The sequence below is a fragment of the Lissotriton helveticus genome, chromosome 7, assembly GCF_964261635.1.
Source record: "Lissotriton helveticus chromosome 7, aLisHel1.1, whole genome shotgun sequence".
Lineage (NCBI taxonomy): Eukaryota > Metazoa > Chordata > Amphibia > Caudata > Salamandridae > Lissotriton > Lissotriton helveticus.
In genome coordinates, this window is record NC_136068.1 from 1495415717 (window position 1) to 1495428300 (window position 12584).

Consider the following 12584-nt stretch of genomic DNA (forward strand, 5'->3'; position numbering starts at 1 on the left):
ATGTTTTCATTTCCGACTTTAGTATTCAAGTGTGCCATCACAATCTTCAGGTCGTGGTTTGGCACAGCGTCAAGCTCAGCTTGCATCTGTTGGTAGAATGTGTCCTTGACGGTTTCCTTCTGCATTATTAGTTGGAGTATTGCACCGGATAATGGTGGTGTTGATGTGTCTGCCTTTTAACCTGGCTGTCATGGGTCTGCTCTTGACAGGCTTCCACTCAACCAAGCATTTCTCTGCCCCCGTTCACAGGATGATGGCTATTTTTGTGATGTTGGTCATCCTCCCTTCCCGAGTGTAGAACCATCTCACATGTGGTAGTTTTAATTCTGCTAGATCCAGATTCAGCTACTTTTGCTGACCCCTGGATATTTAAGTTGTATCACCTTATCTCAAATGTTACTTGAGCAAGTTTTCATTTGTCATTCATAGTCTTTATTTTCCAGAATCTAGATCTTGCACTTGGCACTCACAACTTCCATTATCCTTTGAGTGGTTTCCTTGTGGCTTTGACAAATGTCAATCAGTCAGTCCATGTAGAAACTCTGGAAGTCCCTTGCGCCCAGAAGATATAAGGGTCCTTGCTGCTGTTTCTGCAACAACTGCATTTGTTAGCCTTGTATCTACTCCCCAACCTGGAGGACTAGTGGATTGCGCCTTTTCTGGTCTCTACCCTTTGACCTGTGTGGCTTGGGTGGCCATTCCAGGAGACTAATCTCTCACCAGCGTAGCTCTCCAGGTCACCAAGAAACTCAAGTCCCTTGCCCACTTCAAGGTGGTGGCCCTACGAAAGATAGTCCGTGAAAGCCACACTTTTTTTGTGATAGGTCGCTGGCACAGATCCTGGCCAGGCGTATAGATTCTTAATTCGGGTTCCTGTATGGAGGATCCAATTTCGTTGCTCTGTTAAGGACCCCATTGATGTCCTTGTGAAAAGGAATTGGTGCCTGCTAGGGCTGCTTGATGATCAAACCAGTGTTGGAAATAGACTGGGTTCAGTGGCCTCATCTTCATGGTTTAGGCACCATGATGAATCGGTTGTGTACGAGAGCGAAATAATTTGACTTTATGTTGCAGCCAGGAGAAACATATCTCCATTAGATAACCTGGGCAAACGGACGTGGAGAAATTAGATGAGGGCAAGTGAGAGTGACTGGCAGCTCAGAACAGTAAAGTTAGATCTGTTAGTAGGAGAAACTGAAGGGGCGTGTTGTAGTGTTCCAGTCAGAATGGGGGGGGTCCTGAGGAAAGAAGAGTGGCGAAGGTGAAAAACCTTGGCTGTAGAAGGTACATGGACAAGAGAATCTTCTGGCATAGCTGGGTGTTGAAGTCTTCCCTCTGCCCACCTTCCTGAAGACTTGAAGGAGGAAAGGCGACTATGTGCACTTTGTTCACTTGTTACAGGTAGTTTTCCTGCCATTGTTGTGGTTGCCGTACTATTATCATGTATCGGACCGGCCTCTGCCTCAAACATGCCTGCTGTGTAAAACACGTATGCTAGTGTGAAATGTCTGTGGTGGTTGGGCGTCACTGAGTGATCCCTGTCTGCAGAAGTCAGACGTGATATCGATCAAGTTTGACCGAATTCTGACATTTTGTTGAAATAATTGACCGTGGAATTGAGTGTTCTTCTTTTAAAATGTGAGTTTTTGCATCTGCGTGTGTTTTATATTAATATTTCTGGATGAAGCAGTTTAGGATGTCCATTAACACGATTTTTCTCTTTATGTATTCCGCATTACAGTGGTATAGCAGAGGCGATAACTCTGATTTTTATTTGAGGCTTATTAAATGTGAATTATTGATTGTACCAGTATTTCTTAACCTGCCAGTCACCGGGGGCATTGCAGAGGCTGCCTGTCGTCTTGTTTCCGCTTGCGGCGTCCTTACGCAGTGAACGCTTGCGTCAGGGCACATGAAAAAACACCAAAGCAATAGGGATTGTCACAATGGTTTAACAGTGACTATTGTATTCGGGTCTAGGATAACCGAGGCAAAAATCGGTACCTATAGACGAAGGAGGAACACGGATTTAGAAGGATAGCGATTGATAATTCAGGTGGAAGCTGGTTCTGTTAGAGCAAGCTGTTTGCGTATTTTTTCACAAGTTGAAAATACTCTTGGACATCAGTGCTGGAGGCAACGACATGCACCAACATGTATTTTTAGAGGCTTGCGTTCTTGAAACGCCGCCACGGCTACAGCTGAAGGCTTCAAAAACAGCCTGGTGGAACCTACGTAATAGTTTGAGGACAGAACAGTGGATTTTGTCTAAGCGCTTTCGGGCTGATGTTCATTTACGCACACGTGCCTGTGCCCGAGGGCTCCAAGCGTTGGTAGTTATAACAACTAAGATGGATTGCACAATTAATGTCGAAGTAGAGGAGCTGGCTTTAACACTATGATCGCCTGATTGCGAAATCTGAAAACTATTCACCACACCACGTCTAAACGTGCAGCAGTCCAGCGGAAGGGCCACAGCAGACCCCCTTCAGATGGGATCCTAGACCACCCTATTCGTCTTTTGCGCTTTTTAGGCCTCATCAGTGATATATAGCTTGGTTCCTATGGCACAGTGAGGATAGGACCGACGCCTGGGCATGCCCGACGCTCTTAGGGCACCATTGGAAACAAATAAAGCGATGAAAGGAATGCTTGAAGCCACTGGCATTGCTTAGTCCTGTGCTTACTGTGCCATAGGACTTCAGCTGCGCCATACTGACCAATAGGCCAGATCAGCCTGGAGGTCATGACACGTCAGTTTTGTCGCTCTATAAAGAACATACAATGATGTTCACAGGAGTCTGCTTCTTTCCTTCCCTTTTCTTCCGCCCCTCCTTCCGTGGAATAACTTCTCATGTCGCTGCCTAAACCAGGAGGTTGGGACCCCTTGCTATTATAGAATCCTGCTTAGAGCACACTGAGGCTGATAGCAGAAGGAAGCTGTTTTTTGTCCTACAGTAACATTCCTGTACTGCTGGCTGAATTGTGCCAGCTCCCCCAGATTTTCTGTTGACTCGAACTTGCTGGCTGGAGGACACTTTTGACTTAAATTATTTGTAATGAGTTTTCCCTATTTTAATTTTTTAAAGGATCGGTTTTGACCTAATTTACACAATATAACTGCTTAGATTTGTACATATTTTTGATTAAACATGCACATTAACTTTTATTCTGTGACCACTGGCGCTCTGAAACATTTGTCAGTTAAGAATTACCTGTTTGGGGTTTAAGTAAATCTAATAACTTGAAGTAGCAGTTTTATTGTGGTTCCCTAAAGGTAGCTGGGCGTATTGGTACCTTATGGACACCTCTTCAGATACTGGCTTAGTCTCTCGGACCATCTCTACGGAGGAGGGAGCCTCATTTGATGTGGTGGTGAGGAGGGCGGCCAGGGCCGGACTGGCTACCGGGCATTCTGGAATGCTGCTGAGATGGGGGCTGATTTCGTTGATGGGAACCTGCGTGTGCTGAACGTAATTAATTTTGCTTTGTTTATTTCAAAGCACACTCAGGTCTCCATCAACAAAATGAGCCCCCACCACAGTGAAATCAAGCCCCCACCCCGGCAGCATTCCAAAACGCCCGGTAATCAGTCCGGCCCTGAGGGCGGCTGATGTCCTAGACCTTTAGCTTCCCTCTGTTGTGGTCACCCAGGCGCATTAGCCAGAATTGACCCAATCCAAACTGCTTCTCCCATTTAACAAAGCCCTCACGGACGTCCTACTCAGGGCCTGGTCCAAGCCCTGCACAGGGCTCCTGTGATTAGGACAAATGCCCCCGTTTAGGACAAATGCCTGCCGCTATCGCCATGCCCCAGGGGACCCCAACTTTCTTAGTGGGCGGCCTACCCTGGAAAGCTTGGTGGTCCAAAACTACACTACCAGAGTGAATCCTGGGGCATTCTCTACCATTCCATCGTATAGGGAATCCAAGACACTGGACATCTTGGGAAAGAAGATGTTTTCTTCCACCAGCCTGGAACTATGGTCGGTAAACACCGTTTTGAGCCGAAATTACAGCTAGAAGTCTCTTATCAGAAGAACAACTTACTTACCTTCGGTAATGCCTTATCTGATAGAGCCTCTATTTAGCTGCAGATTCCTTACCGACCCACCCGTCCTCCCTGCCCTGCAAACTGATTTATAGGTAATGGGCTATTTCCTTTTCAGGGCCCTAGTTCAACACACCAGTGTTCAGTGTTACTTCATGGTTTCTTGCTTCTGGTATACAAAATCGCGAAAAGAAACTGAGGTCTGCGTGCAGAGGTTGTGCCTAGGCACTGTTCACCTCACTTATGGCACGGATGACGCCACACCGAGTGAAATGACGTTACCTACTGGCGCGCTGGGGTACTACTCGCAAAAGATTTCCAGATCCAGTCTCATGCCCGGGGATAACTTCAAGGTAAGAAATCTGCGACTAGATTGAGTCTTTACCAGATAAGGTGTTTTTGAAGGAAAGTAACTTGTTCATTAGATATCATTGGAGTGCAAAACCTCTTCTGATCCTTGAATTAAGATGCTCTCAATTCGGTGGCTGCTTCTTTCGAGGTCATGGCTCTGCTATCTGGAGTCTCTGACACTGAATCCTGGTGCATGCGTGAAGCAGACATCCGGGTACAATTACAGTTCACTGCTGTTGGCAACTTACTGAATCACAGCTGTACTTTTCTTTGATTTGTAAAGTAATCCGCGGGTGATAAAACCTGCTGCATGGGAGAAGGAAAAGGATCAGTAAAAAAATTTGCAGCGTTGGCTAAAGGTCACATTTGAGTTTTAGTCTTGTTTCTGTATTCTGATCGGCTGAACCAGAACGGGAATAGATAAGTACGGATTGACTGTGTTCTTTATCCGGCCACTCTCCTCTACTTAAGTCTTCGGATGTACAGTTCTACAGTACTCAAAATGGTACTTCCTCCCTATTGTGCTAAATGGTTTGGGTGAAAGTAGGCTGATCATTATACAGAAGTATTTTTTTCTATAATCACTATGGGCAAACCTGTTTATATGATGCATCTCAAGTGTTTGACTACCTTTGCTTTGTTGGCTCAAAGTTACACCATACCAGATGCCCTGCAACCTTGTAAAATGGTTGTTTAGGAGCCTTTTTGAATGCTTGTGTTTAATCTCTTTCCCTATGTCGCTCGGTTGCTTGTTCCAAGTACAAGTATATTCACAATGGTGACAAGTTGAAATCTGGAGCAACAACATGCCATTGATGTTATGCTTGATGTTCAGCGCTGCGAGGCCTTCGGGTGGTTATGCGCTATATAAGTGGAATTTTTCATTTCATTTAATTTCATTTCATTTGTAGACTGCTTCCAGAGGTACATGGCAGGCATAATAAAAAAAACCCTTTTCTTTGCTTAAAGCAAGTGCAATTCCTTTCTAGTAGCACACCCATATTTTAAGACTTTAAAATTGGATTGTGGAGTATTTTACAGTCGTGCTTTGCCAGTACTAGTGATTAATGCTGTATGCATGTCTATCTTCCAATGCCTTCCAGGGATTTAAGAAGATACAGACTAACGGCAAAGCCTGTCTCCGGTATGAAAAGGTGAGAGCCTAGGTCTCTGGCAAAGACTAAATTACAAATGACTAACAGATTTTAGGGTTTGTGTCTGGCAGCTAGGGTTTTCTGGGGTAAATGTACGTTTTGCAATGACAAGGCTCAGGAGACTCTTTCCCTTGATGATCTGAGTTTGAATAAACTGTGCACCATTCTTCTCCCCAAACACAATGAGCTTGAAGGAGAAACATATATTTGATTGTACAGACGGTAGTACTGGAATCTCTTATTAGACGTTGTGTATAGAGGGAATCACTTTCTGCTCATATGGGAAGTTAAAACATCACGCTGAAGAATGACTTGTGACTCGGTAAGTCACCAAACTACCTTATATATTGTTGTGTCTGTGTGCTGGTGTGGACCTCTCTCCTAGTCCCGTTTAACAGCTTCTGGGATACTTCATTGCATAGTGTATAAGCTACTCTGACATAACCCAACACTGCTAGTGTTTCTATGCGTGTTCCCATTGATTGTCTCCAACTGGTCTGTAGCAAGAGTGGATTTAAGATGGACAGGTGATGACTTGGTGAATGTAAGCAAGCAATTGTTATGCTAAATTATTAATTTCAAAGGAAGAGATTAAACTAAAACTCAACCCGGAAGCGTAACTCTTAATGCACTAATCAAACTAAAAAAGCATGTTGTCTATTATGATGGATAAACAAAACAAATAAAGCTAATTTTAGCTTGGCAGTGGAAAATAAACCAAACTGAATCAAGCTACTGACCTCGTACAACAAATTATAATAGAGAACTCGTTTAATTGTCCTGAAGAGGACGGTCTTTATAATTGTATCCATCTAGGTGCGTCAATGTCTCAAACGAGGCATATCTCCTTCCACATTGGATTTTAGAAAAACCTTCTATCCAATGATGTAGGGTTGGGTATGCTAAACAAAAAAAGCATTGTGAGAATTAATATGAGTTTTTGTATGCATGTTGTGGCATGGCAACTACCTTTTGCGTCTTCACAAAAGATTACAATCCAATAACATATATTGGCTGTAACCTGTTTGTAAATATGTAGAACCGTTTTCTGACAATTTATTGTTTTTATAAATGTATTTAACAAAACATTTATAGGTTTCCACAAAAGAGGATGGCCGCTGTAAAAAATGTAATACTGAAAGGCAATGAGGCCATCGTCACTGTTTATGAACTTTTCCTCTTGCACTATGCACTTTAAAAATGGTGGACTGTTTACACGCAGCTGACACCGAGGAAGGCGGTAACTCCGAAACTCGTCTGTCGGCAAGGGAGAGGGTTCCTGCACCTGAAATAAAACACCTTTGATAGAATTCCCGGTAGTGCCGTCTGTGTTTGGGCTAGGACTGCCCTGAACGAATCGACAAGTATAGCAGCTCACCACTGCTGACTGGTGCACCCGGAATGCGAGGAGCGGTGGCAGTGTGATCAACGTGCTCTTTTGACTTTCGTCTTGACTACCGGCCCGACACTGTGGCAATCATTAATCGCGAGGAGAATTACGATTGCGACAATTAATGGAAACCGAATCGGAACCTGGACTGGAGCTACGCTAGACCGGAAGGACTTACTGGGCTGCGAGTGGAACGTCGGACCTCCGTGTTGGACCTCCGGTGAGTGTCTCGCGCCTTTGATTTCCTGAACTGTTTAATTATCTATCTAGTGTCAGTTCTGAGGGATTCTTTTCAATTCAGTAAATAGCGTACGGGTGCTGCGGGAAAACCCCTCCCCCTGTAACAACAGCGCATAAGTTCTCTGTACAAACATGTCCTCTGTATCAGAACGACAAGAGGCAGCAGCGGATATTTTTAAACACACCACAGGACAAACAAGACCTAATGCCCCCTCCACGAGTCGTGTTTCGAATCCCCAGAGCAATCTAAGGACTCTGTACCAGACTTTGGAAAAAAGTATGGAAAAAGAAATTAGGAAATGATGGGAGGCCACCTCCTTGGAAAAATACTTGGAAGTGGGTCGCATTCCTAGAGGTTTGCGCATTTTCACCGTACTGTCGTATGAGAACCCGGACCCTCTCATGTTGAAGGACTGGCAACAACACACAATGGTGTCAGAGAGGGGCATGGTGAGAATCCTCATCCAATATGTCTGGAGTGATGGAACCAAACTACTCTAGAAAATAAAGAATCTGAAGGAAATGATCAAAAAAGAGAAAGATACAAAACACAGTGATGAATTGAGAACAAACATGATGAAAAGACTCAAGGATTACGAAAGTACAATACTCCGGGGGAAAACAAACAAAATTCCAACCGGAGGAAGATGATTATAACTCTGGTGGAGTCCTGATGTTCGCCCGGAAATATGACCAACCAAGGAAAAATATAACCCAGGCTTAACCAGGGACCATAACTGGGAGAGACACCTCTGAATCAGAAGTAGAGACATCAGAGGGGAACAATCCATTGGTGTTGAAGAGGAATTAAGAGCAGGAGAGACAACTTTTTTCCGAGAGTACCGGCTAATCAAGGAAAATAGCCAGCGACCCACCCCCAGAATACACCAGCTGGAACAAAATCCAAAAAGAAACGCAAAACAATACGGGGCGCAAGGGTAGGAGGAGAGGTGGCCTCACCCAGAGTTACACGGAGCAGAGGGAGAACGCCGCAAGTGGTAAGAACTCATACTATTATCAACTTGTCAGAGAAAATCCTAACTAAAGATGAAATCCAAGTATTATAGTTATGACTCTCCTCTGCCCCACGGCAGAGTTCAATTTTGTGGAAGGGCGAATAGATCTATTTAAATATATTCGCAAGCTCAAACTACCAAAAATTATTTTGCTTCACCCAACAGCCACACAAAGACACTCCAGGCGTATCTAGCTATGGTGAAATAATATCCATTGAGATGGAAGCCCTGGCAGTCTTACAATCATTAGAGAACAGTCAAGAAAGAGACAATGAAGTTCACCCAGAAACATCAGGGGTATCACAATCCAGTGGGAACAGCGGTCTAAAAAGGAATTCTAAAACAGTACCGCAGACTCCATTTGATGCTATTGATGTTTTTAATGATGCCATATTAGCGGACTTAAGACATCTGGAGGCCAATGGAGACAATATTACTCCCAACTATAACATCTCAAGGGCACAGTGGAAAGCAATACAATTCCTAAGAAGTGATGACTCCATAATAATAAAGCCCTCAGACAAAGGGGGGAACATTGTGCTTTTTCCTAAAAACCTTTATCTCGAGGAAGCTCTAAATCAATTAAAAGATGAAGCATATTATCTACCTGTGACTCGAGTTATCTATGCACAATGTATATCCACATTTCATGAATTTTTAGTATATTGGAGAAATGAAGGGATGTTGGACTTTGACGAATAAAAGTTTTTACTGTGTGAATATCCGGTCCTGCCGACCTCTTATCATCTTCCGAAAATCCATAAAGATGATAAAAAGCCACCAGGGAGGCCAATTGTGGCATCAATCAACAGTCTCTTAGAAAATTGCTCCATCTACATTGATCATTTTTTAGCACCATGGGTTAGGAGCTTGAGTTCTTAAATTAAGGACACACAGGATTTTCTTAGATGGATAGATGGGATTGTATGGGAAGACGACATGCTTCTCATTACCGTAGACATTACAAGTCTATATACCTGTATAGACCACCAGCAAGGTATAACAGCAGTCAAATGGTTCCTAGACAAATGCCCTGTGAGATTCCAACAGCATAATGTCATGCTATTAGAAATGGTGAAATTCATGTCTAGAAAATGATCTTTATTTTCAATAATCAGCTGTAAAGCAACAGTGTGGGACTGCGATGTGCACGTGCTTCGCCCCCATCTACACAAATCTTTTCGTGGGCTGGTGGGAGAAACACGTGACCTGGAGGGACACACCACTACACTGGTTTGATAGAGTAGTGCTATGGGCACGCTATATCGACGATTTGTTTATCGTGTGGCGTGGGAGCCGCACCTCGGCTGAGGAATATGTGGCTTTTCTTAATGAGAATGATTTCAATCTAAAATTTACAGGACATGTCAGCAGTAACAGCGTCTGCTACTTAGTTCTTGAGGTTTACGCAACGGGTGAGAAAATCATGACCCGTTTGTACTGTAAACCCACGGCGGGCAACTCCGTCTTACATGCTCACAGCTTTCACCTCAGAAGCATTAACATCCCATATGGAGAGCTTCTGCGGTTGAAACCAAATTGCACCTCTCCGGAGGAATATAATACCGCCAGTAAGGATGGCTTAGTGAGATTTGAAATAAGTAGGGTGATCTGAGAACTCCTTTATAACCACTTTCTATCCTGATTTAATCCTAATATTTCGATCTGTGTGCTGTGCCTGATAGAGTGTACCTAAACACTCCTAGTAATTAAATGAGAGAAGGCTAGCTTGCAAGATTGCCTGCTAGGCTCAGGTATGCACTACTGTTATGGATTTATAATTCTCAACAAGTTAAACCATTTTTCTGTACTTTTGTCGTGCAATTTATTCTCAGTGAATTTCATCAATCAAATGTTAGAATTCAAAAACATGTTTACACAATGAATGTGATTTAAATCAAATATTCAATCCAATACATAACAAATCATATAACAACATCACTTTAAACTGTGGATGTTGATGGCCCAATGCATTTCAGGACGTAGACAAAGTCCCTTCGTCAGGGGAAACATTAGGAAAAGCAAAAATATATATATATATATATATCTTTTTTTAATCCTCATCTGCCCGACACACGTCCCTTAGATGCGAAGAAGTCAACCCGACCAGCTCACTGCCATTGGGAGAAATGCCCTGGAAATTGAGCCGCTACACACCTTGGCAGAACTTTTTATGAGTTGGTGGGAACAACCATGCATCTTATTGACGATCTCAAGGCAACTTCGTGCCAGTAAAGCCAGTATGCAAATATCGAAATCGGGGCAGACCACTATACTGAACCATAGAGTAGATGGGCTTAATCATCGGATATTTGGGGGGGGAAAAAAAAAAACCCCAAGAAGGCAAAGAAAGCTTCACTTCCACTCTGTCAACAATTTCCAAAATGTGAGGTTCTGGACTCTACATGATCTTTTCAAATCTACCTTGGAAGTTTCATAAAGTGAGGTTAGCCATGCGGAGTGAGTGGGAGAGGTAGTATCCACCCAATGCATGCATATCTGCCGTCTTGCCAACAGGATGGCATAGAATATAAAGGACCGCGCTACCCCAGTGATGTTCTGGTCAAAACCAAAAATGACAAGTGGTAAAGTTAAGGAAATGTTGGTCTTAATAATTGAATCCAGAGTTGCTTTGATCTCCATCCAATAAGTCGATATGTGGGGGCAGTCCCAAAACATATGTATATCGGAGGCTGCTAACAGTTGGCATTTATTACAGCATTTCCCCTCTTGATATTTGGATAAACGTAAAGGGGAGAGGTATGCCCGGTGTAAAGTAAACAGGTGGTTTCGTCTAAGCCAAGCGGGTTTAACCAATTTACACAAAAGGGAAAAGGATTCTATCCACCAGTCCTCGTCTAGTGCCACAATTTCTCTACCCCATAGTTCCGTTGGGAGATTAAAGTCCCCATCTATCTCTTCCAGTATGGACCAATACCAAAGAGCCACCTCCTTACCTCCTATCTGTTTTTCGACTAATTGTTGTTCTAGAGGACTAATTCTCCCGGTATTAGGGTCTTTCCTGATTAATTCTCTGGCCCAGCTACTAGTTTGTGTGTATTTAAATCTTGATAGTGTCGGCCCTACTTTCTCCCTAAGGTCTTCCCACCCTATCAAGATGCCTCCATATAGCAATTCACCCCATCTAGAAAGCCCAGCTGTAATTAGGGGAGTTGCCAGAGAATCTTGCAGGCACAATGGAAGCCCAGGAGAGTCCCAAATCTGAGCGTGGTTAGAGTAGTACGCCAACCCCATTCTACGTTTAATTTGTACCCATGACTTCAGTTGTGTTAATAGAGTCTTCAGCCTCACCTTCTTGAAAAACTTTCGATCTCCAAATTTAAATAAAAACCCATCTAATGGGAGGTTTGCCCCTACCAGCATTGCTTTAAATAATTTCCCGTTTGAAGTGAGATCTGGTGACTTCAAGAGCATTCTTGAGTGGGAAAGCTGGAATGCCCAAGAGTAGTACTGCAAGTCTGGGAGGGCCAATCCACCTTTTTCCCTCCTCCTCCTCAATTTTATCCAAGCCAACCTCGTGGCTTTATAGCCCCAAATGAAGGAATGTATTTCTTGTTGGCACTTAAGAAGTTGCTTAGAGTCAAATGCAAGGGGAATTGTGTTAAAAATAAAGGTCAGTTTCGGAAGGATAGACATCTTTACAATGTTAACTTTCCCGAAAATTGATAATCGAAGACCCACCCATGATCTCAAAAGGGCCCTACACTCTCTGGCGACCAGATCTAGGTTAGCTTTTGCTAAGACTTCAATATCTTGTGTTATTTTTACTCCAAGGTAACGGATTGAACGGATTGAGGGCGTCACCCCAACACCCGGATTGGCAATATTCCACGTCATAAGCTCAGTCTTATCGGCATTGATGTCGTAGCCCAAAATACTTCCGAATTCCTTGGCCTTTTCGACCACTATAGGAAAAGCGTTTGCTGGATCACTGGTGTAAATTACAATATCATCAGCGTATAGCCCTACTTTCCTTTCCCATCCGCCGAATTTAAATGAAGAAATTCTTGAATCGTCCCTAAAGGATTGTGCAAGTGGCTCAATGTACATGTTAAAAAGTAAAGGGGACAGGGGACACCCCTGTCTTGTTCCCCTAGTAATCAGAAAGGGCTGGGTACATACACCATTGACCATAATGCTTGCACTGGGATTTGCATATAGGAGTCCAATTGATCTCCGAAAATTTGGACCAAATGCAAATTTCTTCATGGTCTCGGCTAAATATGCCCAGTTTACTCGATCAAACGCTTTAGTAGCGTCGAGGGTCATAATGGCCATAGGAAGAGAAAACGTAGAAGCTATGTCCACTGCCCCAATTAAGTCATACGTAAGGTCCGAGAGTTGTCTACCCTTTATGAAAC

The 12584-nt window shown here is 43.5% G+C and overlaps 1 protein-coding gene across 2 annotated transcripts in view; it reads left to right on the forward strand.

Annotated features, from left to right (window-relative positions):
- The window catches only part of LOC144770421 (C-Jun-amino-terminal kinase-interacting protein 4-like), a 1040418-nt gene that overhangs the window by 246016 nt on the left and 781818 nt on the right, over positions 1–12584 (forward strand). The gene's annotated exons all lie outside the window — the stretch shown is intronic.